At 33.0% G+C, this 7,500-nt stretch overlaps 1 protein-coding gene and 1 long non-coding RNA gene across 2 annotated transcripts in view; one reads left to right on the forward strand and one right to left on the reverse strand.

The window, feature by feature from the left end:
• The window catches only part of aga (aspartylglucosaminidase), a 24,378-nt gene that overhangs the window by 10,804 nt on the left and 6,074 nt on the right, over window positions 1–7,500 (forward strand). The gene's annotated exons all lie outside the window — the stretch shown is intronic.
• LOC146676873 (uncharacterized) overlaps window positions 1–7,500 on the reverse strand; it is a 313,285-nt gene that overhangs the window by 1,169 nt on the left and 304,616 nt on the right. The window lies entirely within an intron of this gene.

The raw sequence follows: 7,500 nt of genomic DNA on the forward strand, positions 1-7,500 counted from the left end.
CTTCCCATTGGGGACTTGGAATGTTTAATGTCCCCTTTGGGGTCTTCAGCGATACACAGATAAAAAAAACTATTTTATGCCACTTTTGGGGACCTTACTTCCATTTGGGGTCTTCGGCGACACACACATACACAAACTATTTTATGCCACTTTTGGGGACCTTACTTCCATTCGGGGTCTTCAGCAATACACACATACACAAGTTATTTTATGTCAGTTTTGGGGACCATACTTCCCTTAAAGGCAATTCCTTCAAAGTACAATGTAATGTTAACTACCCAATCTAACAATAATCTAAACAATAATTAAGGTCTCTATTTATCTTGAAGAAATCAAAACTATGTCCAATGTCTCGGCCACAGAACAATTTAAATTTTTGACTGCATTTATTACTACTGTGTTGTTTTGGGAGTTTATATGCACATCATTAATGCAGAGAAACTTGGATAAAAAAAAATCATCTGTACTATTGAGTGTTTGTTACCAGCAAATTGTAAGGCAAGAACTTTGCTTCCAAATATGTTCACTGGGAAGAAGTCCCTGGTCCCCTGTCTTCATCTTGATCCGTTTTCTTGTTCTATTGTGTTTTTGTTGGCTCCATACCTGACAGAAGAGACTCAATCTCATTGCTTGAGGAATCTGGATTTTGCAGATCAATTTTTTTTTACATTTCAGGCATTTCTCATGATGCTGCTTCAGCTTGGTTAGTCTTGAGTAGATAAACATCAGTTAAATAGGCAAACATTAGACAGTTAAACTAGTTTTTATATTCTATTTAAACTAAAAGAAATTTCTAATTTCACCTATGAATTGTTAACACAGATAATTTGAACACAATTACCAAGAGTTCATTTGATTTTCAGAAACTATCCAAACCTATCATAAAAGATTTAATTTAATTATTAATAAACACAATACTTTAACCTACATTAGAAGCAATCAAAATATCCTTTACATCAGGGCACCAATAAGTACAGTATTAAAGATCTGTGAGTGATAAGACAAGCTGTACGATTTTAGAATGGATATCTTAATTTTAGTTTTCACTGATGTTACGAGTAGATTTAACATGAATAACAAATAGACAAGCGACAATTAAAAACTGCCAAAGAAGATGACTCTTATGACTTCCGGGGACATTTCTAACAAAAATGCACTGCGTTAACCTGAATGAGGACAATCAAAAGGATATACATAAATGAAATTGAATTGATATAGTACCAGAGTACAGTGATCATTAACTGATCGTCATTAACGATCAGTGACCATTAACGGTTTTGTCACTGATCTCAAGGGTAGATTAATACTAAATACAGAAATATACCTCCATTTAAAAATTGCAAAAACATATGCAACAATAGTTATTGGTATACCTGACTCTTATGACTTTTGGGGACGTTTCTAACACAAAAACACTCCGCTTTAACGTAAATGGGGAGATTCAATGGGAAACTTTCCTTAGGAAACTGGTTAATACAATAAACTCTGATTATTAAACATCTGCATATGTTAAGGTATGTGTAACTACTTTTCGGATGGATTTCTTTATCTTAGTCCTCATTCTGATTGGTATTTGTTCCATATTTTCAAATCTTAGACATAATGAAGGATTTTACAACAATAACCCTTACTTGAGTGAGGAGATCACTGATAAATTGTTTGTTGACTTTATAGGTAGATTTATACAGAAAAAAGGAACATGATAACATCTTTTAAAAAATCCCAAAGCATATCCAACTATAGTCATCAGAATGCCATATACTTATGACTTTTGGGGACGTTTCTAACACAAATACACTCCGCTTTAACCTAAATGGGGACATTCAATGAGAAACTTTCCTTAGGGAACTGGTAAATACAACGAACTCATTACACATACCTCACCATATGCATATGTTTCATAATGAAAACATAACCCTTGCTTGACTGTGGGGATCATTGATAAATTGTTTACAGACTTCATGGATAGATTTATACTGCAAAAGGGACATGATACTATTTTTAAAAAAATTACAAAGCATATCCAACTATAGTCATTAGTATGCCATATGCTTATGACTTTTGGGGACGTTTTTAACACAAATGATTTGGGGGATGGATTGCTTTAGCTTAGTCCTCATTCTGATTGGTATTTGTTCCATATTTTCAAATCTTAGACATAATGAAGGATTTTACAACATAACTCTTGAGTGTGGTGATCACTGATAAATTGTTCTCGAACTTCATGTATTGAGTTATACTGAAAAAGGGACATGACACTATTTGTAAAAAACAATACAAAAACATATCTGACTATAGTCATAGGTATGCCGTACAGTATACTTATGACTTTTGGGGATGTTTCTAACACAAATACACTCCTCTTTAACCTAAATGGGGACATTCAGTGGACAACTTTCCTTAGGGAACTGGTAAATACAATGAACTCTGATCATTAAACACATGCATATGTTAAGGTATGTGTAACTACTTTTCGGATTGATTTCTTTATCTTAGTCCTCATTCTGATTGGTATTTGTTCTGTATTTTTAAATCTTAGACATAATGAAGGGGTTGTTCTTTTTTTTAACATAACCCTTGCTTGAGTGTGGGGATCATTGATAAATTGTTTACAGACTTCATGGATAGATTTATACTGAAAAAGGGACATGATACTATTTTTAGAAAAAAAATCCCGAAACATATCCAACTATAGTCATTAGTATGCCATATGCTTATGACTTTTGGGGACGTTTCTAACACAAATACACTCCGCTTTAACCTAAATGGGGACATTCAATGGGAAACTTTCCTTAGGGAACTGGTTAATACAATGAACTCTGATTATTAAACATCTGCATATATTAAGATATGTGTAATGATTTGGGGGATGGATTGCTTTATCTTAGTCCTCATTCTGATTGGTATTTGTTCCATATTTTCAAATCTTAGACATAATGAAGGATTTTACAAATATAACCCTTACTTGAGTGAGGAGATCACTGATAAATTGTTTGTTGACTTTATAGGTAGATTTATACAGAAAAAAGGAACATGATAACATCTTTTAAAAAAATCCCAAAGCATATCCAACTATAGTCATTAGAATGCCATAAACTTCTGACTTTTGGGGACGTTTCTAACACAAATACACTCCGCTTTAACCTAAATGGGGACATTCAATGAGAAACTTTCCTTAGGGAACTGGTAAATACAACGAACTCATTACACATACCTCAACATATGCATATGTTTCATAATGAAACATATGCATATGTTGAGGTATGTGTAATGATTTGGGGGATGGATTACTTTATCTTAATCCTCCTTCTGATTGGTATTTGTTCCATATTTTCATATCTTTGACATAATGAAGGATTTTACAACATAACTCTTGAGTGTGGTGATCACTGATAAATTGTTCTCGAACTTCATGTATGGAGTTATACTGAAAAAGGGACATGACACTATTTTTAAAAAACAATACAAAAACATATCTGACTATAGTCATAGGTATGCCGTACAGTATACTTATGACTTTTGGGGATGTTTCTAACACAAATACACTCCTCTTTAACCTAAATGGGGACATTCAGTGGGAAACTTTCCTTAGGGAACTGGTAAATACAATGAACTCTGATCATTAAACACATGCATATGTTAAGGTATGTGTAATGATTTGGGGGATGGATTGCTTTATCTTAGTCCTCATTCTGATTGGTATTTGTTCCATATTTTCAAATCTTAGACATAATGAAGGATTTTACAACAATAACCCTTACTTGAGTGAGGAGATCACTGATAAATTGTTTGTTGACTTTATAGGTAGATTTATACAGAAAAAAGGAACATGATAACATCTTTTAAAAAATCCCAAAGCATATCCAACTATAGTCATCAGAATGCCATATACTTATGACTTTTGGGGACGTTTCTAACACAAATACACTCCGCTTTAACCTAAATGGGGACATTCAATGAGAAACTTTCCTTAGGGAACTGGTAAATACAACGAACTCATTACACATACCTCAACATATGCATATGTTTCATAATGAAAACATAACCCTTGCTTGACTGTGGGGATCATTGATAAATTGTTTACAGACTTCATGGATAGATTTATACTGCAAAAGGGACATGATACTATTTTTAAAAAAATTACAAAGCATATCCAACTATAGTCATTAGTATGCCATATGCTTATGACTTTTGGGGACGTTTTTAACACAAATGATTTGGGGGATGGATTGCTTTATCTTAGTCCTCATTCTGATTGGTATTTGTTCCATATTTTCAAATCTTAGACATAATGAAGGATTTTACAACATAACTCTTGAGTGTGGTGATCACTGATAAATTGTTCTCGAACTTCATCTATTGAGTTATACTGAAAAAGGGACATGACACTATTTGTAAAAAACAATACAAAAACATATCTGACTATAGTCATAGGTATGCCGTACAGTATACTTATGACTTTTGGGGATGTTTCTAACACAAATACACTCCTCTTTAACCTAAATGGGGACATTCAGTGGGAAACTTTCCTTAGGGAACTGGTAAATACAATGAACTCTGATCATTAAACACATGCATATGTTAAGGTATGTGTAACTACTTTTCGGATTGATTTCTTTATCTTAGTCCTCATTCTGATTGGTATTTGTTCTGTATTTTTAAATCTTAGACAATATGAAGGGGTTGTTCTTTCTTTTAACATAACCCTTGCTTGAGTGTGGGGATCATTGATAAATTGTTTACAGACTTCATGGATAGATTTATACTGAAAAAGGGAACATGATACTATTTTTAGAAAAAAAATCCTGCAACATATCCAACTATAGTCATTAGTATGCCATATGCTTATGACTTTTGGGGACGTTTCTAACACAAATACACTCCTCTTTAACCTAAATGGGGACATTCAATGGGAAACTTTCCTTAGGGAACTGGTTAATACAATGAACTCGGATTATTAAACATCTGCATATATTAAGATATGTGTAATGATTTGGGGGATGGATTGCTTTATCTTAGTCCTCATTCTGATTGGTAACTGTTCCATATTTTCATATCTTTGACATAATGAAGGATTTTACAACATAACTCTTGAGTGTGGTGATCACTGATAAATTGTTCTCGAACTTCATGTATTGAGTTATACTGAAAAAGGGACATGACACTATTTGTAAAAAACAATACAAAAACATATCTGACTATAGTCATAGGTATGCCGTACAGTATACTTATGACTTTTGGGGATATTTCTAACAAATACACTCCTCTTTAACCTAAATGGGGACATTCAGTGGGAAACTTTCCTTAGGGAACTGGTAAATACAATGAACTCTGATCATTAAACACATGCATATGTTAAGGTATGTGTAACTACTTTTCAGATTGATTTCTTTATCTTAGTCCTCATTCTGATTGGTATTTGTTCTGTATTTTTAAATCTTAGACATAATGAAGGGGTTGTTCTTTTTTTTAACATAACCCTTGCTTGAGTGTGGGGATCATTGATAAATTGTTTACAGACTTCATGGATAGATTTATACTGAAAAAGGGACATGATACTATTTTTAGAAAAAAAAAACCGCAACATATCCAACTATAGTCTATGCCATATGCTTATGACTTTTGGGGACGTTTCTAACACAAATACACTCCGCTTTAACCTAAATGGGGACATTCAATGGGAAACTTTCGTTAGGGAACTGGTTAATACAATGAACTCTGATTATTAAACATCTGCATATATTAAGATATGTGTAATGATTTGGGGGATGGATTGCTTTATCTTAGTCCTCATTCTGATTGGTATTTGTTCCATATTTTCAAATCTTAGACATAATGAAGGATTTTACAACAATAACCCTTACTTGAGTGAGGAGATCACTGATAAATTGTTTGTTGACTTTATAGGTAGATTTATACAGAAAAAAGGAACATGATAACATCTTTTAAAAAATCCCAAAGCATATCCAACTATAGTCATCAGAATGCCATATACTTATGACTTTTGGGGACGTTTCTAACACAAATACACTCCGCTTTAACCTAAATGGGGACATTCAATGAGAAACTTTCCTTAGGGAACTGGTAAATACAACGAACTCATTACACATACCTCACCATATGCATATGTTTCATAATGAAAACATAACCCTTGCTTGACTGTGGGGATCATTGATAAATTGTTTACAGACTTCATGGATAGATTTATACTGCAAAAGGGACATGATACTATTTTTAAAAAAATTACAAAGCATATCCAACTATAGTCATTAGTATGCCATATGCTTATGACTTTTGGGGACGTTTTTAACACAAATGATTTGGGGGATGGATTGCTTTATCTTAGTCCTCATTCTGATTGGTATTTGTTCCATATTTTCAAATCTTAGACATAATGAAGGATTTTACAACATAACTCTTGAGTGTGGTGATCACTGATAAATTGTTCTCGAACTTCATGTATTGAGTTATACTGAAAAAGGGACATGACACTATTTGTAAAAAACAATACAAAAACATATCTGACTATAGTCATAGGTATGCCGTACAGTATACTTATGACTTTTGGGGATATTTCTAACAAATACACTCCTCTTTAACCTAAATGGGGACATTCAGTGGGAAACTTTCCTTAGGGAACTGGTAAATACAATGAACTCTGATCATTAAACACATGCATATGTTAAGGTATGTGTAACTACTTTTCGGATTGATTTCTTTATCTTAGTCCTCATTCTGATTGGTATTTGTTCCATATTTTCAAATCTTAGACATAATGAAGGATTTTACAAATATAACCCTTACTTGAGTGAGGAGATCACTGATAAATTGTTTGTTGACTTTATAGGTAGATTTATACAGAAAAAAGGAACATGATAACATCTTTTAAAAAAATCCCAAAGCATATCCAACTATAGTCATTAGAATGCCATAAACTTCTGACTTTTGGGGACGTTTCTAACACAAATACACTCCGCTTTAACCTAAATGGGGACATTCAATGAGAAACTTTCCTTAGGGAACTGGTAAATACAACGAACTCATTACACATACCTCAACATATGCATATGTTTCATAATGAAACATATGCATATGTTGAGGTATGTGTAATGATTTGGGGGATGGATTACTTTATCTTAATCCTCCTTCTGATTGGTATTTGTTCCATATTTTCATATCTTTGACATAATGAAGGATTTTACAACATAACTCTTGAGTGTGGTGATCACTGATAAATTGTTCTCGAACTTCATGTATGGAGTTATACTGAAAAAGGGACATGACACTATTTTTAAAAAACAATACAAAAACATATCCGACTATAGTCATAGGTATGCCATATGCTTATGACTTTTGGGGACGTTTCTAACACAAATACACTCCGCTTTAACCTAAATGGGGACATTCAATGGGAAACTTTCGTTAGGGAACTGGTTAATACAATGAACTCTGATTATTAAACATCTGCATATATTAAGATATGTGTAATGATTTGGGGGA

Source organism: Rhamphochromis longiceps, linkage group LG2, assembly GCF_057381845.1.
Source record: "Rhamphochromis longiceps isolate RC_006_pf linkage group LG2, R_longiceps_female_GT1.1, whole genome shotgun sequence".
In the NCBI taxonomy this organism is placed as follows: domain Eukaryota; kingdom Metazoa; phylum Chordata; class Actinopteri; order Cichliformes; family Cichlidae; genus Rhamphochromis; species Rhamphochromis longiceps.